This window comes from Manduca sexta, chromosome 10 (assembly GCF_014839805.1).
Source record: "Manduca sexta isolate Smith_Timp_Sample1 chromosome 10, JHU_Msex_v1.0, whole genome shotgun sequence".
NCBI lineage: Eukaryota > Metazoa > Arthropoda > Insecta > Lepidoptera > Sphingidae > Manduca > Manduca sexta.
In genome coordinates this window covers 8,885,075-8,897,978 of record NC_051124.1, presented here as the reverse complement: position 1 = coordinate 8,897,978, position 12,904 = coordinate 8,885,075, and positions in this window count along the sequence as shown.

Sequence of the window (12,904 nt, the reverse complement as noted above, 5' to 3'; positions counted from 1 at the left end):
TTGAAATTTGATTTCGATTTTAACTATTGCAATGGTTTGCATAATGATTTCTCATGTTTACGCAAATGTTCGACATTTATTGCAATGGTATTGAGAAAACAATGTGATGATGTATAAAATGATGACAATAAAAGTGTAATTAGTTGCTTTGAAAGTATTTATGGTATTTGCAAGATCTAATATAGAAAACAAAAAACTTAAACAAAAATTAAGCACGATGAAAATAATTATAAAGTGACATAAAAGAACTACCTTTAAAAAATAATAATAAGAATTGATATTATAACTAGATAGGATAATAAATTGAAAATATTTATTTATATTAGTAAACGTAGCATTGTAATATTATTTCCAAGGTTTTCCTTAATTAGACTGGTGAGCCTTTTACGTGTTAATTGATGTTTATAATAGCCCTTGGGACTTACAAAATTATATAGCGCTAGTAATTCTAGCGGATTCCACTAGAAATAATCCGCTCTGTATAATAGAAATGTTTTTATTCCATCCCCTAAAATTTCTAATTTAAATAATGAAACAATTTAATGTAAAAATGTTTTAATTCTTAATTTCGTCTTGGTTGGCCGCTCTAAAAGGCGTCTGTATTAAGAATAATACAAGTGGTAGTTTAAATTAAATTAAATATGCTTTAACAATATGGGTATCCAAATACCATTTAAAAACATTGTTTTAGGGTTAGCAATTCAGAATAAAGCTAGGCACGATAATTGTAGTACGAATTTATTCTGAAACTTCTTTTTTATACATTCTCACCCTTACAAATTCTGTTGTACACTTTTAGGTTTTATCTATCTATTTATCTAAAATAAAAAATAGCATTATCTGCCGCCTTTTCTGAATACATTTTTAAAAATACGATGTCATAAAATTATCCCTACAAAAGATAATTTTTGTTCAAAATTTACATTGATTCATAATTGTGAAATCTGGCGTCTATTAAACAATTTATACAATTTGATAGTTTTTGACAACTTTATATAAATATTACCTTTTGCCTGCAGCTCCGCCTGCGTGAAAAGGATTTTCCGGTTTAAATATTTTCTCGGGATAAAAGTAACCTATGGCACACAGGACTAATGTGGCTTCCTATTAGTAAAAAAATGTTTTAAATCTCTATAGGAATTCCTGAGATTAAGTTTTTTATTTTATTCAAGAGGAACAGGAAACAGTTACACAGTAAATAAATAAAGAGTAAAGTTACACGTGTACTGCTTTAATAAAAATGTAACCAACACCGCTGTTTAGCAGAAAACATTACAAAGGAGCAACAAACGTATAGGATAAGCGCGTTCAAACAAACAAACCATTCAGCTATTTAATAACATTAAGCTATTTTATATACTAATAAATAGATTTTACGTTTTATTTACCTTTTAGCGGGTCCCTTTGGAATCATTTGTAACGGGTTGGACTGTACTTATTAAGCCAATTAACATGGGATCTAAAGTTTGTCTTGGATCTAATACTGAAAAGAGAGTTGAGCCCCGATTTGATATAATGTATATCTTTGACGATAATATTTTCTTTTCTTTGATAAAATTGATTTAATTGTAGTAAAATATGCGGAAGATTCCGGTATTACCCCAACTCACCCTGTATTATAATTAAGGGATGTTTTCTGGGCGACATGGCTACGATCATTTACCATTAAGACTTTCCCCCGAGCAAATGGACTTAAGCATTCGTTCCATACATTTCAGACAAGAGTTACGGACGGAATTGTGCAAGATTTACGAATAATTTCTTAAAAATAATTAATTTTAGGTCTTTTTGAAATTGTTTCTACCAAAATATTCTTTTTTAGACTGTTAATCGGATAGTGTTAGTTGTTTATCAAAATGATCTATAGTTTAGGAGATGCATGGAATCGACGATAATTTGCGTAGAATTTTTTATTGCGAAACTAGGTGACCCGACAGACGTTGTCCCGTCTTAACTATGAATTTGCAGCGCATTCTGTCAATCGCTGGCAGCTATGTCAAACAATTGACAGCTATATAAAATTAATATTTTCGTTAAGTTTTCTTAAATGTTCTAATTTTCCGTGCAATTTATTGAATTGTTTCGTTCATAAGAATCTTCTCCTGACAATAACAAATACAAAAAAAAAATAGTGAAATTGGTCCAGCCGTTCATGCGTGATGGCGTGGCCAAGGGAAATAGGGATTCATTTTTAAACAATAAGGTGCGTTGGGGTTAAATCGGACGCTTTTTCAACGTGTTAAGCAGTGTTCTCGAATTATTTTTTTACAAGAATTTTATAGAAGTTATCATAATGAATTATTTAACTTAGCTATATGTTATTAAATATACTAATTGGTATATATTTTTTCAATTTCTTAAATATAATAGTTCACGTTTTATAAAGCTTTAAAAGAGTACCATACTTTTAGAAATGTGTGAGAAAGATAGGACCTTCACAGGTATAGTTCGGACTACTCTCTAAAACCGTCTATGTTAAAGGGATTCTAAAATCCATAAAAAGAGCATATTCTGATCTAGATAGTAATTTATAAACATTCAAAATATTTGATAAATTTCGTAAGATATTTTTAGAAGCGAACTTTGTTTTTAATAATTCTAGGCATGCGATCTTACCCCTCATGATTGACACTGTAGATATTTTCAAAAATATTCGAAGAAATAGTACATACACTTGTAAATAAATAACAAATAAACAAAATTGATCATTCACCTGAGCTAAAATAAATTACATAATTACTGAGTTCAGACGCTTTCGTGGGTAAATTTTGTCACAAACCTGCAATATTTTACAAGTACTAGATCGAACGATTTTTATCCGTTCTTTAACGACAAATAATTGTATGCGTAAAGATCGGATCTCAGAGAATATAGATGTTTCGACAAATTTGAGTAAACAAGTCACAAGATTTATTTCCTTTATGATACTACATAGCTACAAAATTAATTGAAAACAGTAAACACTAAATTAAAATTAGGCAAATTCTTGCATGGGGTTAATCCGGATCTGCCAGGGAATGACGAAATGCCGATATTCTGTTTGTTAGCACCGTAAACATTATCTACTTGACGGAATCACTCATGTGAACTATTGGAACGTAGGGAACAAGATGGGGTCGCAGGTAGTGTTGTCTAAATGCAAAAATTATAACACAATTGCAAGTTATTTGATTTATACGATGTTACACCTCCTACGATCTTACCCCAACGCGCCTTAATTATAAACAACGACAGAAAAGATAACACATTGTACAAATATGATGTAAAAAAAATTCTATGTTTATTTTAAATTTTGAATAGATAGATAGCTTCGAAATATACGGTTAGCGCTTTGCAGATGGCACCGCCTTAGTGATCCATGTGTTGGTTGGTCCCCATGCTGTAAAAAATACGTAATATCAAGCAAAAAAAAACTATTTATAATTACCTAATCCTGTAAAAAATATATATGAAAATGAATCGAATATATCGCACCTTTAGAATTAAAATGACGTAAGTGAAAAAATCCGTTAAAACTTTATAAATCACAACATTTGAAAAATGACAAACTATCGAATGCATCTTGGACTTTCGTGTAATTAACTTGCGTCATTGTAATTCTAAAGGTGCGATATATCAAAATGAAACACAACTCATCGGTTAAACCCGAAATTCTAGAAGCTTATACAATATACATATTTAAAATTGTTATTTACGGAAATTCATGTTTAACGCGGCAAAAAGGGTTCGAAAGGTATGGATGAAAACTTAGGCAAAAACTAGTGATGGCAAAAGAGATAAATCACCGCGTTCCTCTTGAGGAAATTAATCACGATTATCTAGGAAAACTGTCGCTATTGGCTACGTTTATTCTCAAGATTTATTTCCAATCCCAGGTTGTTTAACACACATCAATCCTGCAGCATGATGAGGTCTACCTCATTGAACCTCGAGGTTCAATCAGAGTATGTACTTTTCAAACAAAAAAGCCAATATTAGTTTTTCCGACCTGAGATTCGAACCCGGAACCCCAGTCACTATCGTACCAGATACAGGCAGTCAGTAGCGTAGCTTGCCATAGAGTGGCACTATAACAAAATTTGTTAAGGGGCCCCTTAGGGCAGTTCGTGCTTTTGGACGCCCGTTTAGTTTAATGTAAGTATGGGCCAAGAGGAGTTTCAGGCCCCGTATTATTGACACGGCTCATACGGCGGTAGCTACGCCCCTATATGTAATGCAACTCCACCACCACTCCAAGGTAATCAAGATGGTTTTACACACAAATAATCTTCTCTACTCTAATTAATATCCAATTTCTTAAAAGCTGGCAGCGTATTCCTAATTTTCTAGGTATTTTATTAATAGGCGATAGTAAACAGTTAATATTTATTAGGTTTTAATCCCTGAATTAGTGTTAACAAGGCACTTATCGCTTAGTACTATGTAACTTCCCAAGGCTGATGCGCGGAAAATAATATTCTTAACAGTAATCCAGAGTTTGTTTGTCTGTTTGAACGCGCTAATCTCAGGAACTACTGATTCGAATTAAAAAAATTTTTTAGTTTTGGATAGCCTATTTACTGAGGAAACCTACAGGCTATATAACATCACGGCATACCGTGTCATGACCATTTACCAATTATTGCAAAGCGACAATTAAAATTGTTTTAAAAAAGGAAACACGCATTCAATTGACGTGAGTAAAATCTAGTAGGTATTTAAGCATAATTTCAATATAAACCGCAATTTAAGAATACTAATGTACTTAAAAGTTTAAAATAACTTATACATTCATAATGCGTCTATCCTTGAAGGGATAGGTATAAGTGCACCAGGGTACCGACTTCTCACCGTGAAAAAAATACATTATCTGACAACAAAAACGAAACACATCAAGTAGGCAATATTACATCAAACGAATTTAAATGGAATGCTGTTTTATTTGACAGGCTTACAGTAACATTTCGAATTACAACGGCTTTGTGTGCACGAAATAAACCTTTAGAATTGAATAATTCATGCCAGAGAAACCGTTGTATCAAAAAACATTTTGTATTATTTTTGATATTCTATAAATCATTATATTTAGGGAAAATTTAATATTTTTGGTATAATATTAATAACTACAACATATTCAGATATATTAGAATAGGAAATATTTAAAGATAAATCCCGTACCTGAATATAGATCTAAAACAATGTATATATACCTATTAAATAATTGCTGCTGTTATATTTTGGTGTACTTGACAAGTAAGGCAGTTACTTTTAGCCACTTTTGCCACGGCCAAAAAAGTTATAAGTAAACACTAATAAAGTTAGTAACATAATTTTCTTTTCTAAAAGTATGCTGGAAGTTAACACGAGCTGCAAAAGTTTGTGATGGAGGCGAGGGCTGCAGAGGGCAACTCGTAACAATTCTGAAAACATTTTAAACAAGATCCTTTCATCAGCTTCGTTCCCAGCGGGCCTTCGTGTAGTCTGGACTGAAGTTAGCCTAAACCGCGGTAAACTTTGTATTTCAAACTCTAGCAATGATCGGACACAAGTCCGAATTGTAAACAATTTCCTATGGTTCCCAAGTTCGTACTTCGACTTCTTTCTACTAAAATGGGTTCGTTACTTTGATCATGAATAAGAGAAACGATAAACGTATTCAATACATAAATGAAAAAATCAAAATAAACATAAAATTGCATACTTTTTTAGAAATGGTTCCATCGTAACTGTGAACTTGCCAAAGGCGAGTGCGTATCGAAAATATCATATAGCAGTCGCTAACAGGACCTTCACAGGTTGGATCCGAATGCATGGCGAATATTGTACGGGGAGTGAGAAAAGACGTACCTACTAGTGAGGGTATGTTATACTGATGATTCGTTCGAATAAATCCATCAAGATTACTCGGCGTACTTCAATGGACGACACAACGTCTGCTATTTATCATTATTATATTTCATTTGCACTGTACACAACAAGGCCAGTTATGTAATGACCATTAAAAGCATAGGCTAAAACCTTTTACGAAACCACGTTTATAAAAATCTACTGATATTTTATACTTATCCCGTCGCGTATAAATAAACACAAAAAGGTTCAGATGTGTCAAGTAAAACAACACCCCTTTAGCCATTTCATATTATCATAAGCGAGTGCTTCGCTCCGTTGTCGTATGCAAAAGATTTATGAATGAAACTTTATATTTACATGCTAACTTAACAAGTTTCATACAGCTACAGACGAGACGTTATTGCATGCTTGTGTAACACTTGTGAGGATGGGCTTCAAACAAGCCGGCATAATTTTGTCGACTGGCAAGGAATAATCGTCTGTAGGTAGTTGACATTATACGCTACTCCACTTACTATCAGGTGCAATGGGATCACGTTCCCTTCTCGTATAAAAAGAAAACAGATTAACTAACAAAATGTTAAATAATTAGATTTAAAAAGAATTATTAGGGGTTAGCAGATGCAAAGGTCGCAGTCAAGATGAACAGAAAAAGGGTTAGGGAAGGAAAAGTGGAAAAAAAGAATTTAGTAAAGAACATAAACGTTTCGTTAAGGAGTAAGCAAAAGCATTGATAGTTTTATCGTTATATTGTAATATTACAGAAAGTCTGAGAGCTGATATGATGAATCGAATATGCACAAGGATTTCCCATCCGACGGATCAATCTCAAGAATTCACGGTCCTCGGCCAAAATTTCTCTTAAAATCTGAGACAAATCAATGAGGCGATTGGGGACAATAAACTCTTGAAAACGAGTACATTCTTAATATTTAATCTGGTTTCGGCGTCTATTAATTGACGAAACTCTTGTTAATTTCTATAGCCACACTTTTCACCAAATTAGGACTAACTTTGCTTTCATTAGGTAGAATTTCTAAACGCTTATATAAATTGTAAATGAGTATCAGATTGTATAATATTTACGTTCATAAACTTGGATAATTCATAAAGGATTAATTATCTATTGGAATAATTATAATTAGCTCACATATCAAATAAGTTAACTCCAATTTCAATTTGGAACATATTTAATTTGTTTATCAAAATTATTTTACTTAATAATTTATTATGATATGGTCTGGTTTGTTGAAATAGTTGAAGGGGTACTATACTGAGTACTTCTTGGGTAGTATTCCTTAATATTGAGGGTAGTGACCTTCCTTCTGTATCACTTCCTCTTGAACGATCTTTATCCATCTGTTTCTGTCTCCGGCGGTGTGGAGGGAGCTGTAAACTGTAGTCAAGAAAGTATTAAGTACTAAGCTCACCGTACTACTAGCCATAGGTTTACCCTCATTAAACTCATAGGGCGAAAAGTAGATGCAACGGTTGCGCCTCTGCCTACCCGATTGGAGACAAAGCGTGAGCGTGAGTATTTCTCCGTTCCAAAATTATTTCCAATCTTGCCAAACAAATACTTTTCGTGAACAATTAACCTAATTTGTGACATACAAACCATTATAAATTATTCTGATTGTTTGCTTTTACGATGTCGCACGCGCAGAATAAACTTTTTAACGGCCCATAAACAAAGGATGCTCGTAATTATAGCTGTGAATTAGTGTTAATCTTACGTTCTTAGGATTACTGCGATTTATTTATCTGTTTGTTTAACATGACAATGGCTATTGTAACAGGAATTTTTATTAGGTACTATTGACCTCTTTTACCAAGGTCTAAATGCTGGTTGTCAAATAAAACATACAGACTTACATCATTAATTGCGTACATTTATATGCGCGCTCTCTGCGCATTATTAGCTCTATTATAATAGACATACTACGTCACAGTATACACTTTCCGACTGCATCGCTTTCAGTTGAATTTGAACCGCTTCGTCGGGCTTATATTCAATACCTATATGTTCAGAACGTGACAAAAGCACGTCACGACTGTCCATTTGGGATTTGTTGATAAACTAACACGTGACTGGTGCATTGGTCTCTCAATCAATCACAAACATAAAATTTAAACATCGACATACATGTTGTGTTTTTTGGGACATTCTATGAGGACTGCATAGGTTGGTCTGTCAATCAATATATAAAATTTAAGCATCGACTTACCAGTCGCGTTTTCTTGGGACATTTTAAGGGGACTGCGTAGGTGATAATTTGATGCAGTTTAACAACAAAAATGGATAATTTCATTACTGCATTTAAAGCAACAATAAAAACTAGACACATATTCACTGATCATAATTATTATACATAATCGCTAAGAGGAGACCAAAGACATTGTAAAGGAACTAGCATCAATATCAAAACTCACAATCCTTGAAGTATGAAAGCTTAGCTAATATCGAAGGTTGCATATAAATTGACTTCAAACTAGGGTTGTAACTTAGCGGAGACGGATGCGGAGGTTAATAGCAATACCTCCACAGATGCGAAGGTAACGGAGGGAAGTATGGAGGTTGAAAATGGAAATATAATATAAAATTATGATTTACTAAGGATATAGAAAGTTAAACTTATTCTAAATAGGTACAGTGAACACTTTCTTATACAAATAAGTTATCACCGTAATCAAAATTAAGAAGTGGTACATTATATTTCACATCATTTTGCAGCTTTATCGCCTTCAAAATATTCTTAGGGGTTAACCTTTCCAACTCCGCAATAAATTTATAAAAGCCGATGCGGAGGTGGACATACGATTTTTTTCGGAATTTCCGCTATTAAAAAGGCGGATGCAAAGTAACTTTACAACCCTACTTCAAACCTTGGAAACGTCGAACATATGTAGGACACTATCCGTATGGAATTTCATATTTGCATCTTCGGGCGACTTCGCAGGAGACATAAAATTTTATATTTACAAAAGTGTCCTGGGGTATCACTTTAATACACTTAACAGCAGTTTTATGGTCTGTATGTTGCTATAATATAGCTGCATAAATCTTTAAAAATATACCTTATTTCTTGTGCTTGCAATAAGTTTTTATTCCCCCTATATTGACATAAATACCTTTTAGACATATCTAGAGACACTTATCGACGGCAGTAGCATAGGGTTTAGATAAGCAGATTCCTGCTGGTTTCCCTTGGGTCATCTATGTATTTTATTTTATTTATTTGGGATAAAAAACAATTGTACAATAAATTATATAAAAGTGAAATTGCATATAATATATCGGAGATAATTGTACAACTAACTACATTATCCACAGTTTATAAAATACAATGTAATGTGTAATTAGAACGATTTGCAAACCGTTACCTGTATGTTGTGTCGGGTTCCCTTTAAGCTATATATTTCCACTTTATACTATGAAAATGTCATCCCCTTCGCCACTGACTCGACACACACTTAAATCTAGCGACAATGATTAGTTTTACAAATTTATTTCATGCTGGGGCAAACACTTAGCGGCTTTCCTGCTAAAAGCCGTGTCATAATCATTATTTAGTGGTCACTATGTTAGTCCTAATCGTAGACAAGTAAATTATGTGATTGTTGTGTTAGTGATGTGATTGTATTTCAGTAATAGGTTAGTTGGCAAATTTTTAAATACATTTAGCAAAAAAGATTTTTAAAATGCAGGTAATAATAAATAAATTATAATGCTATGAAAGTTGGTGGAAGAGATAGCTGTCAAACAACAGTAATAGTAAACTGTGACGTCACCGGGTGTCACAGGCCGTAATATTGCATGCATAAGAAAGAGAGGGATAACCTCACCATGCTCCTACTTTTGCTCACAATAATATTTGAAATATGAAAAATAAAATTATGTACAAAATGAAAATACTCTATTATAAAACTGGTTTATGCTATCAATGTGTCGTGTAACACTGTGTCACTCTCAACAAGGCCTGAGGCTCTATTTTATTGTATTAAATGATGACTACAAGCAGGAATGGGGGTGGATGCGCATGTAAATGTTATGACACGACAGAGAAATATAAATGATAAGTCAAAATAATATTAATTAAAAAATATTTTCAGAGATACGTTGTAGTGAGCTCAATAAAATATATGTAGGTCCTATGTTAGGCTATAAATTAAGTTGAATTGTCAATGTTCAGTACATTCTGAATGTTTTTCACGTGTTATATTTTTCAAATCTACCGGGACATAAAGTTCTCTGATTTATTATCTACTACTGCTAACATTTGTCAGTGTTACTTTTTCTAACTTTGAACACGCTATACAAGTGAAAAACCTTTCATAAACTTAAAGAGGCTTGTATTCAGATTCTTTCTTCATCTCATGCTCCATTCGCATTACGCTGTTTTTAAAACATGAAATTAATGTGATTTTCAGTAAAAAAGGTAATCGATGAAATATTAATTTTAACTGATGAAAATTCAATTTAAGTTAAATGCATTTTGGTGGAATTATGACAAGAATAATTGTCTCTCTAATAGGATTGCAGAGCGGGAAATTAATTATTATTTTCCCGATACAGTCACTGAAGGCATTTCCTTGATATTATATGGATGTTGTTTATGATGTAATATGGCGTAATGTATTCATGTTTACGACCTAGTCGGGTAAAAGGGACTCTTAATGTAATTTGCATATATTATGTTGTTCAATAGTTATTTCCAACAGTTTCCAGCCTCTAAATACAGTTTAAACTATTTTTATGGCAACTGTTTCATCTAAATTCAAAAATATTATTGCCGGTATTAACTGTCAAGTGATGCATTTATTCATTAAATAATCTTATTGTTTAAAAGAGCAAACAATTTAAAAAAATATGTATTACTTTTACATTAATTAATTATTTATTATTTGAGCAAACCAAACAACGCGATTTTTTTTTAATTTAGAACGTTTACTACTTAGGCGTCTTGTAAATTGTGATCAGATAATTTTCATTAAACTTAGCTAAACTACTTTAATGTTGATGTTTTTCATAATTTACAAGTTTGCAACTTCATATTCTGGAAGAAACTTCGTGGTTTCTTTGCAAAGTTTTTATTGTTGTGATTATAATAACTATAAATTAACCTAACTAGTGAAGAAAATGATTATCAAAATATAATGCTGTAGGTCATTTTATAAGTTTAATATTTGATAATAATAGTTGATAATTGTGATTGTTATTGATTTTGAGTGCCTCGGTGGCGTAGTTGTACTAAACGCGCGGTACGGCAGCGCTTCGAGGTCCTGGGTTCGAATCACGAAAGTGATATTTGGCTTTTCTGCCCAGAATCTGAAATTTGTGCCCGATATGGCGATAGGCTCGCCCCCTATCACATCATGGGATGAATCCTCACGTAAAGTGGTTGCCCTGGTTATGCCTCTGCATACCCCTTCGGGGATAAATGCGTGATTATGTGTGCGATCGTTAATAACATTAGCAAATGCAGGAACACGTTAAAATAATCTGTGGTTTTGAAATACAACGATTTTAAACGTTGGAAAAATAAATACGCATGCGTCGTTCGTGGATGATACACAGAATAAAAACAATAGAGATATTAACGCACCACGGATTTTAAACTCTCATATTATGTTGCTTTGGGGTGTTTTTGTTCGTATTAGTTTTATAAGCAGTCTGTTACTGAGATAATATTTTAAATCAGATAAAATTATTTCGTATTTTCATTTTATAAATGTCTAGGGTATTGTAAATGTAATCTTATTACTTTATATTATTCATGATAAAGCTGTTTTTAGTTCTAACATTGTCTTATTCGTTCAAAGTATGTAGATATCTTTCTTTTTTGTTAAATTAAGGCTGTTTAGTCGGCGATTTACTTTATAATAACCCTATAATAACAAGACTCGATCATTGTTAAGGCATCTAATAAAATATTTGTAGTTTAGTTTAGTACGGTTACTATAGACCTAGAAGATGCTTCCACTGATGTGTTATTGTATTGTGTGTTATATCTGGTGCAATAAGTTGATTCACTTACCGGCGCCTTTTGTTTATCATTATAATTGATAGAAATTGTTTACCGACTTAAATGTTAAAACCGGGGAACTATTTTTTGCTCCGTCCGGGACCTCGTGTTATTTAGAGCCGTCTCACAATAAATACTTAGGTCCTTTGATAGTTTTCTATAGAGACAGCGTTATGTGCAGTCATTGCCTTCTTCTGCAAAGTTGATTGTAACTAACGCTATATAACCCGTGGGACTTCACTGCGCACTTCGCCGTTTGTTGAAATAGTTAATTTGGTGTATTTATGAAGAAATTTTGTTTATTTTATTTCAATTGAATGACAATACGGGTACATCGAACGCCTGATAGTACCTAATATCTACAAATGCAGCGGAAGAGGAGTCGTAAAACGCACTCCGGCGCTGTGCACAGTTAAGTCGCACTAATTGTAGTTAACCTAAAATTAGCTCATCAAATTCAAGATTTCTAACCGTCGTAGATCTTTTGTGTTCTTATCACAATAATTTCTTCCACACTAAAATAAACGTCAATATCCACCTACACTAGTAATTATTATTTAGTCCACACACTATCTGTATTTACCTATATTATAATATTAATTATTTCAGTTTTTTTTAATCTGTACTATTATATAAAGCTGAAGAGTTTGTTTGTTTGAACGCGCTAATCTCAGGAACTACCGATCCAAACCGAAAATTCTTTTTGCGTTGGATAGCCCTTTGTTCGTGGAGTGCTATAGGCTATATATCATCACGCTATACCCAATAGGAGCGGAGCAGTAATGGCTAATCTCAGGAACTACCGGTCCAAACTGAAAAAATCTTTTGCGTTGGATAGCCCTTTGTTCGTGGAGTGCTATAGGCTATATATCATCACGCTATGACTAATAGGAGCGCAGTAATGAAACATGTTGCAAAAACGGGGAAAATTATAAGTTTTGTGAGCTTCCGTTGCCTGCGCTGCGTAAACGGTTAAAGTTATGCAACAATGATATATACGGGATTGTTCCTTAAAAGTTCTAAAAAATATATTATAATACAAAAGTCCC